Genomic DNA, 22,080 nt, shown 5'->3' with positions numbered 1-22,080 from the left:
AGCCTCATCGTTGTAAAGAAGCAGCTTCAAAATGATGATGTGGCACAAACTTCTTTCTTACATAAAAATATTTTATAATCATTGTCGAGAGAATTCTATTTTTACTTTAAGCCATTTACTACTCTTTAAATACCATCTTTAAATTTGATTTCTTCAGCTTCGAAATGAAGAATTCAATTTTTTTCCCTAATATTAAAAAATAAAATAAAAAAATACTCCTCAGTAAATCTTATTGTAACATAATTTTTTATTATTATTATTATTATTATTATTATTATTATTATTATTATTATTATTATTATAACCTTACCTTTGTAAAGATACAGCTTCAAAATGATGTTGTTGAACAAGCTTTTTTCTTAAATAAAAATATTTTTTAATCATGGACAACAAAATCATGCTTTCACTTTAATTCATTTACTACCCTTAAGAAGCCTTCTTTAAATTTTATTTTCTCAGCTTCAAAGTGAAGAAACCAATTTTTTTCATAACATTAAAAAACAAAATTAAATTAAATCTTTCTCAACAAATATTTAATCTTATCCTAACATATTTTTTTTATTATTAAAACCACATCGTTGTAAAGATGCAGCTTCAAAATGATGATGTTGAACAAAATTCTTTCTTACATAAAAATATTTTATAATCATCAACAACGAAACTGTACTTTTACTTTAAGGCATTTACTACCCTGTAATTTACATTTGATTTTTTCAGCTTCAAAGTGAATCAATAAATTTTTTTCATAATAGTTGTTTTTGAACTACTTTCATATGTAAAAACATCTTTTAAATTTTTAAATTATTTTTTCTTAATATTGAAATTAAATAAATAGAAAGATATATTTGCCAGCAAAGATATAACGTAATTTTATCATATTTTCAAATTACAATTTGACAAATATTCTTATTTCTTATGCAATAAATATTGTTCTTACTTTAAACCCACAACAAGGCAAAGAACATCTTTAATTTTTTTTTTCGTAGGTTCGACTTTGAGGAATTATTTTTTTTTCATATTTATAATATAACAACTAATTATCGATAACTGTATTAAATAATCTTGTTATAACATTATTATACCTCATTGTAAATAAACATGTACAAATTGGAATTATCTATGTAATTATTATAATAATGTAATCGTTTAGTTCTTTCACAAAAAACATTTGAAAAATTAATTCATGTAAATTGATTTCATCCACACTAATAAATCTCTCCTGCTCAACTTTTCAATTTTTTCATCTATTTCCTGCTAATAATGACAATCCTTTTGTACAAACAACATTCATAATTGCTGTAAGCAGCCAATGAACTGTTTGTGGATTTTAATATGTTGTATAATTTATTATTTAATTAAAGTGATTATCAAAGAAAATTAATTTTTGCCTCTGTTAGGTGGATATATAAGAGAAATGTCGTTAATGACTTTGCACATGATCACATTATTTCCTGTAATTTATTACTTACATCATTGAGCCAATGAAAATGATTTTTCTTCCCAGCATTATAAATTGAAAACCATATGTTTAAAGATGCTCATAATTTATTTAAACGTGTTAACTTTTACCTTACATCATTGTGTGTCGAAAAAAGAAACGTTTATCTCCAACGTACCTTCCCAAACTTATCCGTTTAATATTCAATTGACGCGATGGAAGCGAAATTGCACGAAATGAACAAAAATAAATAAAAAAAACAAGATTGCCGGACCGAAAATTTACATTCGATAATAATTTAAATTCTGATCATTACCGATGCACTCGTTGCGGAGTCTGTTGCTCCTCCCGATCGTTTTATTATTCATCCATCTGATAAGTAAGTGAACAGTGGAAGGGAAGGTAAATATTGAAACAGGCACATTCCGAGCTCCGTGCCCCGTAATGGGGACTTTTCGATGTTTGTTCAACGTCCGTTGTTTGTTGTACGAATGTGGGATGAGGCGAGTGCACAACACGTTTGTGCGACGTAAAAATTTACATTGCCATCTTGAGCCATCGAATCTATGACAAAATAACCCCCTGTCAGTTTGACGAACGTTTCAATTCGGCCCAAGAGCCAAACCGGTTGCGTCGCAGGCCGCATTGTCCCCAAACAAAATGCGTCGTGATCAACATCTCCTTTCGACGGACCGAAAACGTTGCTGCGGGCGGACGAATTCGATTTCGGCCACGGCGAAGAGCACGCCGGGCAACAGGTGTGTTACGTAACGCGGCCAGCCGAGCAATAATTACAAATATTATTTTAATGATGACGTAACACAAAAGCGTCGTGCACTAAAGCGTGTGTGTGTGTGTACCAGAGAGAGACGGCGTGAACCGGAATGATCTCATCGCGGGCCAACATTGGGGAGAGAAAAAGAACCATCATCCGACCATCGTTTGTAACCTTAGTTGCTTACAGGTGTTGCCGCTCGCAATCGCCGGTAATGGTGGTCTGTGGAACGTTTCAATTGTTAGCCTTGATCTAACAATGTGAGCTGGTGGTTAGACGGTAAAAGAAACAGCTGGCTGGCTTGGCTACAACAATGAAATAATTGTGATTTTCGAGCAAATAGAGGCTTGACTGAATTGTACATCACGGTTTATTTCCAGTTTTGGAAGACAGGTGGAATTATGGGTTACACGATGTTGCTACTAAAGTTGTAATTTTATTCTAACATCATTTTTTAACGTCACAATATAATTGTCTATTGACTTAAAGCCGTTTTTAAATTTAATTTACTTCATATCTTCTATTTAATGAACTCCAAATACTTATGAGACCAAACGGGAGCTTCTGGAGAAGTTCTAAAGGGTGTATGTAAGCTGTGGGATAAATTTCTGAAGACGTTAGAGAGAAGATAGTTATTGTGTTTCTTCTATTTTGTTTTAATATTGAAATTAAATAAATAGAAAGATATATTTGCCAGCAAAGATATAACGTAATTTTATCATATTTTCAAATTACAATTTGACAAATATTCTTATTTCTTATGCAATAAGTATTACTTTTACTTTAAACCCACAACAAGGCAAAGAATATCTTTAATTTTTTTAAACCGTTTTTAAATTTAATTTTCTTCATTTCTTCTATTTAATGAGCTCCAAATACTTATGAGACCAAACGGGAGCTTCTGGAGAAGTTCTAAGGGGTGTATGTAAGCTGTGGGATAATTTTCTGAAGAGGTTAGAGAGAAGATAGTTATTGTGCTTCTTCTACGTCTCACACACTCAAATGGAAGTGGCCTAGAACCGGCTTTGTTTATCTACTTATGTAACTTATTTTTAATACATTATTCATTCTATTTTTATTTTGATTAGAAACCCATCAATTGATTTCATCTAATACTAGAAAGATTATAAAGTTTAAAGTTTAATCTTATATTGATTTTATGTTTGAAATAAAGAATTTAAAAAATTTGAAGTGGTCTATCCGGTAGAGCTCTTCGTTTTTTTCTTCTATGTTGATTAATTTCTAGAAAATAATGGAAACGACTCATAATTAATTTCACAAAAAGTATTTTATAATGTCATTCTTCTTCGCCGTGTTTGAAAAACAATTTCTTCATTACTGTAATAGCTATATTTCTCTATTTTGTTTTATAAGTCTATTTTCAGAAAAATCATAATCTTGTACATGTCATAAAATGATTTTGTTCATATTATTTATGTATGTACTACTTTAGTAAAAATTCACATTAATAACTGGTTTTGATTGCAACATATTTAAAATAATATTTGTTCAGTTTAATTTCTTAGAAATGAATTGCAATCTTCTTGAAGCCATTTATAATAATATTCGACAAAAATAAATTTACTAATTAATAATTTTGGCATTCCAAGGATCATCTTTAAATTTGATTACCTTCATTTCTTCATTTTGAGCCTCAACGGTGATGAATCTATTTTTTCATATTGTTAAAACCTAATTGTTGTAATAATATTATTTTTATTCCAAAAGTCTTGAAATTAAGGTTATTGAAGAAACTTTTTTATACAAAAATCAGTGATAATCATCATCGGTGATGTAATTTTGTTGGAAACCAATGATTTTAATGAATTCATAGAGAAATACATTCTTTCAATTTATATTAATTAACCTCAATTTTGAGGTATGAAGATTTTTCATAATAATTCCAAGAAAACAATTAATTCTTTCTGGGCAAATATGTAATATTGTTCTAAAACGATTCTTTTTGTGACTTAAAGCACATCGTTGTAAGACACATCTTTGAAATTCAAAAATCATTGATGGTAATTATCAACAAAGAAGTAATTTTGTTGAAATCCAATGATTTTAATTAAACCACAAGCGGAAAACCATCTTCCAGTTTATATTTATTAAATTAAATTTATAAATTAAATAGGAATCAAGATTTTTCATAATATTTCCAAAAAAACAATTAAATCATTCTGGGTAAATATGTAATCTAGTTTCAAAACGATTCTTATTATTACATAAAGCACATCATTGTAAAGAGACTTCTTGTAATTGGTGTTATTGAATAATATTCTTTTATATTCAAAAATCATGGATAGTCATTATCAGCAAAGATAATTTTGTTGAATATCAATGATTTTAATGAATCTGCAAGCCAAAGACCATCTTCCAATTTATATTTCTTAACCTCAACCTTGAGGAATCAAGTTTCTTCATAATATTTCTAAGAAAACAATTAAATCTTCCCAGGCAAATATATAATCTTGTTGCAAAACGATTTTATTATTATATAAAGTATGTTGTTTTAAAAAGACTTCTTTAATTTAGTATTTTTTAAAAAATATATATGTTTTATTTAAAAATAATTGGTTGTAATTAACAAGATAATTTTGTTGAAAACCAATGATTTTAATCAATCCACCATCCAAAGACCATCTCTCAGTTTATATTTCTTAACCTCAACTTTAAGAAATCAAATTTGTTCATAATATTTACAAAAAACAATTAAATCTTTCTGATCAAATATATAATCTTACTCCAAAACAATTCTTATTATTATTTAATGTTATTGAAGAATATTATTTTATATTTATATTTCTTAACCTCAACTTTGAGGAATTAAGTTTTTTCATAATATTTCCATGAAAAAAAAAAAAATAATTCTTCCTGGGCAAATATGTAATCTTGTTCCACAACGATTGTTATTATAACATAAAGCATATCGTTGTAAAAAGTCTTCTTGTAATTGATGTTATTAAAGAATATTCTGTAAAATTCAAAAAAAAACATTGATAGTCATCTTTACTGAAGATGTAATTTTGTTTAAAACCAATGATTTTAATCAATCCACCATCCAAAGACTATCTCTCAGTTTATATTTCTTAACCTCAACCTTGAGGAATCAAGTTTTTTCATAATATTTAAAAAAAATCATTGTGTTCAAATATGTAATCGTGTTCCAAAACGATTCACGTCGTTGTAAAGAGACTTCTTGTAATTGATATTATTGAAGAATATTCTTTTAAATTAAAAAATCATTGATAGTTATCATCAGCGAAGATTTAATTTCAATTGAAAACCAATGGTTTTAAAAAATCCGCCATCTTCCAATTTGTATTTCTTAACCTCAACTTTGAGGAATCAACTTTTTTCGTAATATATTTAAATCAACAAATAAATATATCTGGGCAAATATATAATATAGTTTTAATATAATTCTTATTACCATTTAAACCTCATCGTTTTAATGATTGATGTTATTGAACAACATTCTTCTTTATCCAAAACCCATTAATATTAATCAATCCACAAGCCAAACACCAGATTTAAATTTGTATTTTTTAGCTTTAACTTTCAGATAACAATTTTTTTTATAATATTTCTAAATAAGACAATAAAATCTTTCTCGGTAATTATATAATTATATTTGATTACTTGATTGAAATCTCGATTTACTCTAATCATTTTTAAACAATTATTTTCCTCATACAATAACATAATCTCCGTTTTGCACAAAATTACCTCGGTTAATTCATTCAGATCGCCTTCCTCCAACATACAAAAGATCTAGCAATGCAGTAATCTCTCCAGCTGAGCTTCTCCATCTCTTCTTCCATTTAGACTGATTTCCTGTAAATAATGACAAACAGCATTAGTAATTGCTGGAAGCCGGCTCCAAAGAAGTGCCTATGTGTACAGTCGGGCCATGGACAACGGCAGGCAAATGAGGGACGGCAGAAACGCGTCATCGTGACGTAGAAGATCGATAGCGACGCCAGTCTGGTCTTCGCCGCAGTTCGCGCGCCGTTCCCCATTTTATCAATGGCGACGCGATACCGATTAAATTCCACAATTTTTCTTCTCCATCGGCGGAAACTGAATGGGCAATGCGGAGGTAGAAAATCGATTTTTGAGTTAGTTTTACTCCGTTAGTCGCCAACATCAATTAACTCATCTTAGCACGGCGGTCCCTTAATTTAAAAAACGCATCTGTTCAAATCAAACAATCGAACGGATTATTCAAACGATTAGTGTCGGCACAAACGGGTCCGTCAACTGAATTTTAGAACGCGAACTCAATATGACATTGGAAAAACAAACTAAAAATATTTAATTATAGGTAACAAACACCAGCGGATTAAATTACACAGTTGTTTTTCCATATGAAGAAACTCGACGAATTTTTTTAATAAATAATTGTACGTTTCCACCACCGAAACCCAAAGCACAACAAATTCCCATGTTGGAAACAAGTCGAGCGAACATACAGGACACGAACAGCTGCTGAACAAAACCCGGCTCCTCCAACTGATGTATTCATCCAGCACCTGACTTTCTGTCGCATCGTTTTATTCGAGTCTCCGTGCTTGTTGTGACAAGACGAAATCATCTTAACACTTTTGAGCACCGTTCGGGAACGTCCCGAAATCGGATTAGACGATGAATTCGAAGCGGATAAAAAGTTTTGTCGAAAGTTTATGAGGGCATCGACGACAGTGGTGGTGAAAGTGAAATGGATTCTATTTAGGAGTTGGTTAGCGCCATCGGAAAGTCCACGGATGCCAGCTTAGCGATGCATTTCCTGAATTCCCATCATGAAAAACCCGTTCCTGTTCCACTCATCGTAAATTTTAATGTTACCATCCACCGTGACAAAGAAATCTGGCTGCTAAAACATAATGAAGAATCGGGCTGCGGCCAGATGAATAATCACTTCATAAACATGGACTATTTATACATGTTACAGCAATCAGTTTTCCTTGCCTTAATCACGAACGTATACGTGGAAACATGGATAGATTGAATTATGTAAACGGTTTTAATTTATTTGGTTGGCTACAATATTGTTTAAAAATAGCTATAAGTATGTCATTAATTTAAATAAATTCAAATTAGTATGGTAATGTAAGTTAATACGATTTAATTAATTATATATATTTTTTTTTAATTTCAGGTAAGTTTGTCAGGATAACAAGGTACAGTGTTGAAATGTTTTATATATACATATATTATGTTAATTGTAAATTCTTCAAACACAATAAAGCTATTTTTGTCGTAAAATTATTGAACAATTATCATAAAATATTTTAAAATTCATAAACTTATTTTAATAATATAAATGAAACGTCAAACTAAAATTTTTAAATTAGGCATGAACAACTAAAATTATCTTTTTCTAAAATTAAATACCCGTATCTAAATACAGCGTTTACAAAAAATAAGACTAAAATTAAATTAATAAAATATTTGACTTTATTCTATAAATAAAATTAATATTAAGTAAAAAAATAAAATATAATATATAATAGACACACAATTAAATAAAATAAGAGAAATTAAATTAATAAAATTTCAAATTTTATTCAATATAATAATATTATTTATATTATTAATCAATTTTCTATTGTATACAATAGATAAAATAAAATATGAAATAGTATTTAAATTTAAAAATTTAATATTTATGATAATTTGTTTTAGTATTTTTTTAATTAAATACCTATATATAATAGATATACAAATAAATATGAATAAAAAATTTTAAATTAAAAATAAAACTAACTAGACTTTAATCAGTAACAAACAATAATAAGTTAATTTTTTTCTTTAAATATAAATGTCAAATTTTATATAATAAATATACAAAAAAACACTATAAAATTAATAAAATTTTATTTAATATATAAAATTATCAAGATGTTTTTAATAAATTTTCAAAAATTGTAATTAAAATAGAAATACAAAAAAAAATTAAATAGAAATTGTTAATAAAATTTTATTCAATAAATAATATTATTATTATTTAAATTTAAAAAATTAATATTTATTTTATATTTGTTTATTTTTTTAATAACAAATTTCAAAAATTTTATATAAGAGATATATAAAAAAAATTATTATCAAATTAAGAAATTAAAATATAAAAGTATTTATATTTAAAAATTTAATTTTTATTGTAATTTATTTTTATAAATTTTTCAAAATTAAATACTAATTTAATTAAATTTAAGAAATTACAATTTATTTTCATTTTTTAATAAATTTTCAAAAGTTACATTAAATAGATATACAAAAAATAAGAATACAAATTGATTTAATTAAATTTTATTCAATAATTAAAATAATAAGATAATAAATTTCTATTTACATGTAATAGATTTACACAAAATAAAAATAAAATTAATAAAATTTTAAATTGTGTTAAATGAATAAAGTAAAAATTAAGTTAAGAAATTAAACATTTATTGTCAGTTTTTTAATTAAATACCAACAATAAATAAATAAATTTAATATCAATATATCATTTTTTTAATAAATTTTTTACAATTAGATACATATAATAGATATACAAGATAAAAATAAAATTTTATACGATAAATAAAATACATATCTAATAAAAAATAATATTTTTTTAAATAAATTTTCTATAATTAAATTTCAATAAAATTGTTGTTTTCACTTTTTTATACTTTAAATTGTCGATATAAATTACTTAAACTTCTAAAAAATCCATAGTTTTCACTTTTTTATGTATCAAAATAAAATAGATTAGATACATAAATTAAATTAAATATGCATATCTACACTTATTAAATTCACAACTGTCTAAAATATTATAATATACGACTGTAATAACCTATAAATTTTCAAATTTTCAACATATAAATAAAGGTGTGTATTGTGTAAATTAGTTATGCAAAATAAAAAAATACATATTAAATTCTATAAATTTAAAAAAGAAAATATTTTACTGTAAAATTATGAAATACCGTAAGAAAATATTATGCAAAATCTAAAATTAAATATCAATAAAATAAAAATATTATTTTTGTTGTCAAATAATTAAACAATCACCATAAAAGTCTTAAAACTCGTAAATTTTCAAATTTTCATCATTCTTCTAAAGGTGCAATTAATGTAAGCATAATTATGCAAAATTTGGTAAAAATAAATGTGTGTTAAAGTTAAAATTCTATTCTAATCGTCCTGTTGTAAAACTATTAGACAATCATCATAAAATTTTCTTAATATCCATAAATTTTCTGTTAGATTTTTAAATTGGAAGAGACTTAAAACGTGAATAGGGTTAGAACCAGAATTTGTTGGGGTGTTTTGTTAATTGCTGAATAATTTATGTGATACAATAATTATTGATTTGCGGAAAAATCGATACTTTTAATTTGGGTTTTTGGGTCAGTTTTAGCCAGCATCGATATAATGAACGATAATTAAAACTTATTATCTGACCGCAACAGTTTAAATGTCAAGAATTCGTGTAAGCTAGGCGTGGTCTCCTTAATACAAACGACTTTAGTTGTTGGTACCTTCTGATTAATTCCCGATAAAAAATACTAGTAGTTTTAATTGGCAGGCGGAAAAATGGATATTTTGAGCTCGGTTAATTATAAAGTTTACAGATTATGAACAACGTTTTAAAAAGCGTAAGTCAATCTGTGATCCTTAATTAATTTTATTCTATACAATTATTTCCTCAATTATTGGGTCAATGCGAAACAACTTTTAGCTCTAGAAGCGATATTACATTCAAATCGTAGGCTATTACTTCATAATTTATTTTTAAAGTATTACCGTGTTTTTATAATAATAAATTACAATATGTATTTGATAAGAGCAGTATAAAATTGGTATAAAACAAAATAAATCACGTGAGTTTTTACCATGAAATCGAAAAACATTCAATCAAACGAAAATAAAACGACCAATTAATAATGAAGTAGGAACAAGATCTAATCACCATAAATTCCTATCTATTTATAAATTTTTACGATTCGAATGAAACCCAATACATATGTGGCTCATTGACATGCGTAATTACTGATAAAACTGTAATTACACAAGATAAATTGAATTCACGTCTTAACACCAGATCAAATTAATGCTAATTAATCAATTCGCTTCTGGACACGCGTGTTGGGCAACAAATACGAAACCCATTACGACAAAACTTTTTAATAACATCCAGCGTTTTATTAAGAAACCATTCAACACACACGAAGTTTCTTTCTAACGACTGACACGCAAATGCTGAAAATTTCATTGCCAGTCGGTCGGTTGCATTCAGCAAATTTCGCAACGAATATCGCTCACTCCATATTTGGCGACAAATAGTATCGAAAACAGCCTTGTTTGGAAAACGACTTCTGCCCGTATCGATATGTTCGCTTGTAAATCACTGAATTTGTCGGTTGTTAATGATAACAGTCACTGGTTGCATGCGCTAGGAAACGATAAATCTAAGGGGAACGCGTTTATCATACTTTTCTCTGTACCTGTGTCTTTGTGTGTGATTTAAATATAACTGTTAAAACATGGTGTTTAATGCCAAATGCTTTGTATCTAGATATTCAAGCTAGCGACGTTGGAGAAGGAGTTTTCTTTGATCTAGCATCCATGTTCTATATATTTTTTCTACAACAGACGTCTATTTAAAGGTTTTAGGTTTTTATTTATAATTATTACAAGAAAACTAAAAAAATATTGACTTTTCAAAAAAATTAAAAATCAATAATTTGATGTTTATAAAAATATAAGATATGAACTTATAAAATTTATACGTGTTAATAGGTATAATTATAATTCTTATAAGAGAGAAGTCAAATCATTATGACGTCTGACCAATACTAATCAAGATGTCTTCAGTAAGAATGTTTTTATCTGAATTTCTGTCGCTGCAGACAGAAATTCACGATTATATTTCGACGAAAGTACAATTCAGAAAGAATCAAACTTTTATGAAAAGAATTTATATTGCACTGACTCAATTTATGGACAATTATAAAAAAATGGAAGAATGGGAATTGGATTTAGAAGATACGGAGATCGATTTTAGAGAAGAAATGAAAATGCTCTTTGATGAACTAGTAGAAGCTAATTTTCGAGAAAGATTGGTTGTCCGAGAGAACATTCAATTCAAAGAAAAATATGAGAGTAGGAGACATATAGTGTTAAGAATAATGAAGATATATGAAAATGCTGTAAAAAAATCTATATTTTGTGATATAAACATATAAAAATGCTTAAAATAGTTATAGAAATAAAAAATAATATTGATGAAATAGGTTTAACATACGACTGTATATCAAGAATAAATAATAAAGTGAAAAAATATCAATTATTTCGTCCATTTTTAATAAAACAATTTGAAACTTTCCAACTATTGAATTACTAGGTACAATTGTCATTCACAATATGTTTTCTACAACAGACGTTCAAATGTTTAATATTTGACTTCCAACATCCTTTCAGAGATATTTTTTTTTAAAAAATTAACTATTCTAAATTATTACTAATTAGAAATTCCTCTCAAAAATGTGACTTCAAATACAATGTTCAAAGAAATTAACACACCACACCAACAATAATTGATTATTATTAATATTCTCTGAAAACGGGAAAATAAACAAATACACTCTTTGTACATTTATTTAAAAATAGGTTTTTACTTATAATTGTTAAAAAATTATATAAATAAAAAATGTTTTTCTAAAAAAATTATATATAAAAAATTGAATTTGGGATATTTTCCCCTCAGGTGTACAGGTGTGAAGTATTAATGTTAAAAGACTATATAGAAATTATTTAAAATTTATACCTGTTAATAGGTATAGGTATAATTATACAATTCTTATAAGGTGCAAGAACACAAGTCAAATCATTATTACCTCTCACCAATTTTCAATCAAGATGTCTTCAGTAAGATTGTTTTTATCTGAGTTTCTGTCGCTGCAAACAGAAATTCACGATTATATTTCGACGAAAGTACAATTCAGAAAGAATCAAACTTTTATGAAAAGAATTTATATTGCACTGACTCAACTTATGGACAATTATAAAAAAATGGAAGAATGGGAATTGGATTTAGAAGATACGGAGATCGATTTTAGAGAAGAAATGAAAATGCTCTTTGATGAACTAGTAGAAGCTAATTTTCGAGAAAGATTGGTTGTCCGAGAGAACATTAGAAGATATATGAAAATGCTGTAAAAAAATCTATATTTTATGATATAGATATTTAAATATGATTGAAATAATGTTAACGAACTACTGTATATCAAGAATAAATAATAAAATGTAAAAATATCAATTATTTCGTTCATTTTTAATAAAACAATTTGAATTATTGAATTACTATGTACAATTGTCATTCACAATATGTTATATATTTTTTTAACAACGGACGTTTGTGTTTTTGTTAACATTCAACATTCTTTCACGAAGTTCTTTTAAAAAACTAACTATTCTTCTGAATGTATAAAAATAATATTGTTGAAATAGGTTTAACAATATATTGTATTTACCGAGAATAAATAATAAAATGAAAAAAGTCATTTTAATTAATTAATCTATTGTCAATAAAATAGAATTAAATTGTCATTCATAATAAGCTCTATAACAGAGCTTTTTGATTTCAACATGCTTTCACAGAGTTTTTTAAGTTAGCCCACACCAATAGTAATCATTATTAATATTTTCTGAAAATGGGAAACATTAAAATTAATATTAATTAATTAAAAAAAAATTATTATTGCCTCCTCTACTACGAATGAAAGCCTTACCATCTTCAAATTTCATCTACTCAAAAATTGGATTCAAATTTCATTTTAGTTTCCCAAATTTCGAGCAGCTTCTTGGGCACACTTATCAAGAGTTAAATTTCTAGATTGTCATTGCATATTGAAAATTAGCGATAATCATATACGAGGGTGTTCCAAAGTTAATTCGAATAATGTACTATTTACATAAATATTTATTTATAAAATAACACGTGGAGAATAAATTTCTTGAAACTGTTCATAATATTCTGACTTCTATCCGTATCGATATGTGACTAGTAAATCACTGAATTTGTCGGTTATTAATGATAACAGTCACTGGTTGCATGCGCTAGGAAACGATAAATCTAAGGGGAATGCGTTTATCATACTTTTCTGCTGTACCTGTGTGTGTGTATATGATTTAAATATAACTGTTAAAACATGTTATTATTCTGAATTTGTTAAGTCCGCGATATCGGCTATCTTACCTCGAATAATGTTTTTTAAACACCCAATTTCGTGATTGCGATGTTGCGTTGATATTTCGCACTTACGTGCAATTAACACCGTAGAGGTCTTGCGTAAATATCACGTTTCCGTTAAATTTTAATTGTACAAGCCGCAACGAAACTTTACTACGGCTTTAATGGAATTTTGTGGATTAAATTAATTCAGAAAAAGAAAAAATAATTCATCTTCAACCAAAACTATCTGATAAAGTCGGTTTTATAATTTATCCGGATGCATATCAACAAGTTCTCTTCTGTTTAACATAAATAACACACAATGAGTGTCAAATGTCAAGTAACCGTTATTTTTTTCAAATGGGCCACGCTTCTGATTAGATTTATTGAATGTGTATAAATATTTATGTTTTTTTTGGGGATTTGACATAAATAGGAGTATTCGAAAATTTCCTAAAACAAATAACCACTGTCGGTTGGTAAATAAAAATTTTTAATGATGCTAACTAAAATGTCGGAGGTTCTCCGGTTTTGTTTTCGTTCCTATTTTACCTGTGGATCACACACAATACTATAAATAATTTGCGAATATTTGCCAAACTACTCACTGTGTCCTATAAATAATTATCGGTTTACTGTGAACTAGGCCATCGGTTTTTATGATAACTAGTGCTAGTAAAAGTTTTTGTACGATGGAATTTATTTACTTATTTTAAATAAATATGAAACAATTTAATGCTTTCCTTAGTTTGTGACAAAAGTTTGATTACAAATACAGTGACTGTTCAAAAACTCAAACTAGGACTTTTTGGCTAACAGGTGTGAATGTCAGATCTACGGCCAAACCTGAGAAACTATAAATTGAATTTGTATAAAAAACATATTATTAATAAAAGAGATCTTTAAAAGAAACTTTTTAAGTTTCTAAGATTGTCTAAATAAGGTCAGAAAAACTAATGATTCTCTATAAATGTCAATTAAAGGAGCATAAAACATTTGGTATTGATATCCTTTTCCATATTTTTATGATCTTCTTAAAATAAAGTAGTTTTAAGCTGTTAACGTTGAAAAATCTTCGTAACTCAATTTGACTGAACAGAAATCAATACATTTAATATCAAATGAAAGAGTTTTCTTTGATGTAGGGTCAATATTTTATATATTTTTCCTACATCAAACTTTAGATATTCTTGTTGATTTTAAACGTTCTTTCAAATATTTTCTTTTAAGTATTTTACATTGTGACTTCAATTAGAGATTCCTTCCAAGAATTTGACTTTTCAAATATAATGCTAAATATTTTGTTTCAAGATATTCAACTTACCTATGTTCGAAAAAGGTTTTTTTTGAGTTAGCACTTATAGTTTATCAATTTCTTCTACAACAGACTTTAAAGAGAATAATATGATATAATTTTAATGTTTTGTTGACTTTCAACATTCTTTTAAAGAGTTTTTGAAAGAATTTGGGCTATTTTATATTATCTCTTGAATGGTATAATGCAAATTGTCGAAGCTTTGAATTATCAAAGTTCGAATTAAAATAAATAATTACAATAATAATCTTATTATTGAAACAGGAAATTAAAGAATAACTTCACATATAATTAAATAAACATTCGTTCTTGTAACGGTTTTATATTATGCCCTTTCCGTCAATAAAATTGGGAACCTCTGTAATTTAATAAATTACCTGAGTCGTAATTAAACGTATTTTTTTAATTAGAAGGTAATCCAATCATTTTTGTAATAATAATAATTAACTGGAAATACTAATAGGAGTAGTAATCATTGAATAATATCACGAATATTATGTGATTCCGTTAATGTTATATTGATGTAAATTTTACCCAAAGCACTTTAGTGTTTTCATTGCACAATTTTTCCCGTAAATTGAATTAAATTGATAATTAATTAACAAGAAATTTTAAAGTCTTCGTTCCTTTTTTAACCATTTAATCAGCCGTTGTTGCGATTTAATCAACTCAATTGCAGTTCAGATCTTTTTTACATTATGAATTATTACACGCTCCTTTCATCCGACGATATTAACTTCTCATCGTAAAATTTAATAAATTGGCTCGCACGAATGTAAAATTCAGTTACAGTGTTTCAAATCTTGTCACAATAGAATTAAACAAGTTTCCACTGGCTAGCAATTATCGGTATTTGCTTAAAAGCATAGTTACGACCAGCTAAAATTGATTGACCTGAATTTCGCAACAAGATTACCATTGTTTCCTATGCGAAAAGGGCTTCACCTGACGCCAACCGACATTGCTGCGGGGCATCCATGGATTTTGGCTATTTAACCACTCCGTTCCAATAAATTAACGCACCACACCATAGAAATTGATTATTATTATAATTTTCTGAAAATAGAAAAAGTAAACTTATACACTATTTATTTAAAAATAGGTTTTTATTTATAATTGTCACAAAAAAAACTTTAAAAATATTGTTTTCTAAAGGAAATTAAAAATTAATAAAACTTGATGTTATCTGTTGCAAATCTGAACAAATCTAATTTACTTCAAGAGCATTAATCACAAGGCTCATTATATTCACAGGTTTTTATTATTATTTTTTAAAAAATTAATTTGGTCTTATCATAAAATTAATCGAGAATAAACTAGGTAAATATTGTGGTTTTAGAAAAATTAGTAAATATTTATACCTGTTAATATAAATTCACTTATTTCAACACATTGATAACATAACAGGTATAATTTTACAACTCTTATAAGGAAGAAAGAACACAAGTCAAATCATTATTATCTCTCACCAATACCAATCAAGATGTCTTCAGTAAGAATGTTTTTATCTGAGTTTCTGTCGCTGCAGAAAGAAATCCACGATTATATTTCGACGAAAGTACAATTCAGAAAGAATCAAACTTTTATGAAAAGAATTTATATTGCACTGACTCAACTTATGGACAATTATAAAAAAATGGAAGAATGGGAGTTGGATTTAATAGATACGGAGATCGATTTTAGAGAAGAAATGAAAATGCTCTTTGATGAACTAATAGAAGTTAATTTTCGAGAAAGATTGGTTGTTCGAGAGAACCTTCAGTTCAAAGAAAAATTTGAGACCAGGAGATACATTGTTTTAAAAATAATGAAGATATATGAAAATGCTGTAAAAAAATCTATGTATTATGATATAGATATATGAATATTGTTGAAATAGTATTATAAACCACTATATACAATAATAAAAAATTGAACAAAATATCAATTCTTTCTTTCATTTTTAATAAGCAGACGTTCAAGAGCAAGAGAGACTTTGATGACATCCTTCCATCCATATTGCTTCATTAAAAAACATTGGAACTATCTACCTCTAATTCAATCAATTTAATGTTCATCTATATGTATTAACATTTTGTGATTTGTCTTGATTTTTTGGGAGGGTCTTTGAGGGAGAGGCTTCTGATAATTTTACTATTGAGAGGAACAAGTATTTTCTTCCAATTTCTCTTCCTCTTTAAAGGAAGAGACGAGGAAAAATATACAAAATATCAATTCTTTCATTCATTTTTAACATAAATATAATAGATCACATTTTATAAAACTAAAGTCAAATAAAATTATAAGACAGGTTCATATCCACCGTTCATACTCAAAATCTGGATTCGAATTTCATTTTGGTTTTAATTCTTTCAAATTTCAAAGGCACTTTATATTCATAGTTAGGACGATTAGGATGGTCCTTCATCGTCTCCCAAGAATATCCCAGATATGTTCTATTGGATTAAGGTCTGGTTTGTGAGCTAGCCAGTCTATAGCATTGATTCCAACGTCAGCAAGATAATTTCACACAATATGGGCTGTATGTGGTCCTGTATTATCCTGCATTAGTAAAAAATTTCCTTATATATTTACAAAATTATAGGTGGTATCTTATTTCTTGGAACAGCGTATTAGTTTTCAACCTCAGGACAATAATTACTGTTATAATCGATGTATTAGTATTAAATTATTATAATAATATGCATCGATGCTCAAAATTGTGTATGATCTAATATATGAACGTGATTAAAATTCAACGCACATTTTTTATTGGACTTGCCGAATACGTTATGCTAATTAAATTCAACTAAAATATTGAATAGTGCGTAATAAAGACTTAAATAATTTTGGCGGACGTCGACAAAGCAGCAATAAACCGAGTTGTTTTATGCCATCCGTTGTTGCCGTTTTACTTGGTAGGTTTATCCTCATTTTTCTCTTAATAAATTGTCGAGTTTATATGACAATAATTGATTGTACGGAACAGCATAATGGCGATTATTAATGCAAATTTTATTAGCTCGCATTAAAATTCTGTTTTTATTGTAATACATTATGCAGTCAATAGTCCAAACAATAACAAAACTATTTCCATATTTATAGGGAGGTATTACAAATTCAAAATGATGGTAGATTTGCGTGAAAGATGCATTGTTTGATTGAAACCGTATAGAATTTACGGCGCACGAAACAATAAACAGTCGAACGTTCACAAAACTTTGCCACCATGTTAACAACAATAAATCACGGTCGATTTGACAATGAGCCTTTCATCCCCTCGCGATTAACATACAAACAAGAATTAAATCAGTCGATAAGCCATCAGGAAGACGCATGACACTTGCGCCGGCCGCAACAAAACGTCGCACCTGTATCCTGTTAGGAATAGAATCTGTGATGGCACCTGAACCACGGTACCATACGTGCGTATGGGTAAATCACTCCGCCGGCGCCGGCATCTGCCGCGAGCCCCCAACTTTTATGGCCCCCTACCCAACGAAAATAATTGGGTTGCAACAATGCCCCATTACCTGTGGAATGGAACGCAACACATGTTTCGTGTGCAATTGTATACATATGTAAAACGGTCGTAAAAATCGATACGTGAAACGTGTTTGGTGTGCGGGATTTATGGTTATGATAATTAAACGGGATTCTGATAACGAAAATTTAATTGTTTCATTGCGAACTTTGAAATTAAAATTTTCCTCGTGCTTAACGGCATTTTTTCCTCATGGAAATCAATTATTTTCTAAGAACACTTTCAATCATTTAGATGTGAAAATATTTTAGTTACTTTCTATCTTTTCTAATTACCTTCAATTTTGATACTTTGATGTAAAAAATTAGTTGTTTCTGTAACTGAAGTTGTAAAATATGTGAATGAAATAGTCTCATCCTAATTTATGAAGGGATTATAAAATATGTCACTTTTAAAGGTGATATTAATAAAAGACATTTTAAAATGAGTAAAAATCATTTATCTTATTTAATTTATTATAATTTTTATCAATTTTATGGTTTTTCCTTACTTAAATTATTATTTTTTAAAAGATAAGTTATTTTAAAATACTTAGAGGTGAAAAAATTTTTGTTTCATCATCTTAGTTACTTTCATTATTACTTTTAAAACAGATGAAATAACTAAAAAAGTTATCTATTAAAGGATAATCTATTTTAAAATATTTATAGGTGAAGAAATCTTTGTTTCATCATGTTAGTTACTTTCATCATTACTTTTAAATCGGATAAAATAACTACTAAAAAAGTTAAAAAGTGATTTCTACTATTACCCTTAAATGGTTGTTTTGTTATTACTATTAAAAAGACACAGAATGTATCAAAAATAATTAATTATAAAACTTTTTTGAATGTAAATAAATAAAAACATCATTGTTAGACATGTTATTAATTGATTTCTATTAATTTTATTGTTCTTCCATATTTAAATTGTTATTTATTAAAGAATAATCTATTTTAAAATATTTATAGGTGAAGAAATCTTTGTTTCATGATCTTAATTACTTTCATCATTACTTTTAAATCGGATAAAATAACTACTAAAAAAGTTAAAAAGTGATTTCTACTATTACCCTTAAATGGTTGTTTTGCTATTACTATTAAAAAGACACAGAATGTATCAAAAATAATTAATTATAAAACTTTTTTAAATGTAAATAAATAAAAACATCATTGTTAGACATGTTATTAATTGATTTCTATTAATTTTATGGTTCTTCCATATTTAAATTGTTATTTATTAAAGAATAATCTATTTTAAAATATTTATAGGTGAAGAAATCTTTGTTTCATGATCTTAATTACTTTCATCATTACTTTTAAATCGGATAAAATAACTACTAAAAAAGTTAAAAAGTGATTTCTACTATTACCCTTAAATGGTTGTTTTGCTATTACTATTAAAAAGACACAGAATGTATCAAAAATAATTAATTATAAAACTTTTTTAAATGTAAATAAATAAAAACATCATTGTTAGACATGTTATTAATTGATTTCTATTAATTTTATGGTTCTTCCTTGCTTAAATTATTATCTAATAAAGGATAATCTATTTTAAATTATTTAGAGGAGAAGAAATCGTAGTTTTGTCATCTTATTTACTTTCATCACTACTTTTAAAATAACTTTGATATAAAAACTCATTGCTACTGTTATCCCCAAATGATTGTTTTGCTAATTCAATGTGTAAAATATGTGAAATAGGAAATAATATAAAATAATTAATGGTATCTATTGAAAGTAAATTGAATTTACCAAAAACAATTAATTATAAAACTTGTCATTTTTAAAGGTTACATTAATAAAAGACATGTTTAAATGAGTACAAATTATTTATTTGATTAAAGAATATAAAAATATCATTTTTAGAGATATATTTCATAATTTTTATCAATTTTATAATTCTATCTTACTTAAAATATTATCTAATAAATGTTAAAAAAAATTATTTAGAGGTGAAAAAATATTAACTCGGCAGCTTAGTTACAGTACATTTAAATTAGATAAAATTTTATCTAAAAAATCATTGCTACTTTTCTAACTGAATATGGAAAATATGTGAAAAGGGATAAATTATAAAATATACTTAAAATAACAATATTTTATTCAACAAAATGAAAAAATATCATATTTATAGATAATTATTAATTTTTATCAATTTAAATTTAATATTTAATTAAATGATGATCTAAGAATCTATCTAAGAAATCTAAATTGCTTTCATCACCTTTAAACCAAATAAAATGTAAAAAATTATTATTACGTTTTTCATGTAAATTATGTGAAATATAAAATATACTTAAAATAGTATAAAATAATAGTGTCTTTTGAAAGGAGACTGAATTTGTCAAAGAATACTAAACAGTTAAAAATATATAATATTTAAAGGTAAAAATAAAAAATTGTCAAAAATTATTTATGCTATTATAATAAAAATTAAATATATTATTTTAATAAATATATGTATTTATTTTTGTACATAAATATTTTAATCAATTTCAAAGATCTATGTTATCATCTATTAAAAGAAAGTCGATATTAGTTACTTAGTTACTTTCATCACAACTTTTAATTCAAACAAAATAACAAATCAATGTTACTGTTATCATCAAATAGTTTTCTATCGTCACACTATATAAAATATGTAAAATACTATGTATCCTCATAAAATATGCGTAAACAATAAATCAACATACTCTGATTCACTAAATCAAAACCTTGAATTTGACCAAATTCCTAGTTTCGAAACGCTTTGTCGTCTATCTGATCCCGTGTTTTCTGTGACTCATAAATAATGCATACGTCCATCACCTACAGCCCATCCACGATCCTCCAAACCCGTCAAAAAACGCACAGATCTCGAAAAAGGTCGGCCAGAGATAGCGCACCGCCGTGGCGAAAAAGAGTCGTGGCATTGGGCGAGAGATAAGCAACGGAAAGAGAGACATATCTGGTCGGGCCGCGGCGATGTTGGTCAGTGTGATTCGACTAGGCAACGGTGCGTTCCAGTGACATAAGTGGCATGTGACCGTGCCGTAGACGAGGCAACAACGCGACTTGACTTAGCGGTCAGCGTGACTCCGCGTGGTTGGCTGACGACCCGGTGCCACTCAACTCGACGTTGTCCGATCGCCTTGCTGATGTTGAGGTCGGGGATTCGCTTTATCCTTATCTCGTATGCGGTTTCTGCCAGTTTCCTTTTCGTTTATTCTGTTTTTTGTTTAAAAAAACGGTTCAGTTCGTCGAGAGAGCTCGGTTGGGTTTCTGGAACGGTTCCGAAATTTTTGGCGGCCGATTGGTTGACGTTTGTTTGGCTTCCGCACCGGGAAGCTATTGTTTGGTTTGACAACGGGTTACGTCGGGGTACCATACAACGTTGCCCGCATGCGGTTGCATCAGTAATTACACAAATATTGACTTTCGACGATAAGCAAAACAACGTTTCTTGAATTATTGTCGTGTTTTCGTGCCAAGCTGATTTGAATTTGATCGAGTCATGGATTTATATGATAACTGAAAACCTGACGAATAATTTATGTGTGAAACAAGGAAAACACGTCGCCTTGTTTTAATATATTGTTGTTATTTACATATTTCCATTTTCTTATCGTAAACTACTTTTCATTTAACGTGTAGTTATTTCCTAACCCACTAATTTGGGGAAGGAGTTCCTGTTATTTATTAATCATGGTTCCAAATGAGGCCCTGTATAAAAAAGATTTATAACACATCTTCATTCCAATCGTAAACAGAAGTTGGCGAGGAGAAATGTTTGTTATCTGTAACATAATGATCACAAATTAGATACAGCTTTGACATAC

The 22,080-nt window shown here is 27.4% G+C and overlaps 1 protein-coding gene across 1 annotated transcript in view; it reads left to right on the top strand.

The window, feature by feature from the left end:
* LOC109598477 (nuclear receptor coactivator 1) overlaps positions 1-22,080 on the top strand; it is a 334,843-nt gene that overhangs the window by 232,879 nt on the left and 79,884 nt on the right. The gene's annotated exons all lie outside the window — the stretch shown is intronic.

The sequence above is a fragment of the Aethina tumida genome, chromosome 4, assembly GCF_024364675.1.
Source record: "Aethina tumida isolate Nest 87 chromosome 4, icAetTumi1.1, whole genome shotgun sequence".
NCBI classification, from domain to species: Eukaryota; Metazoa; Arthropoda; class Insecta; order Coleoptera; family Nitidulidae; genus Aethina; species Aethina tumida.
This window is presented reverse-complemented; position numbering and strand designations above follow the sequence as displayed.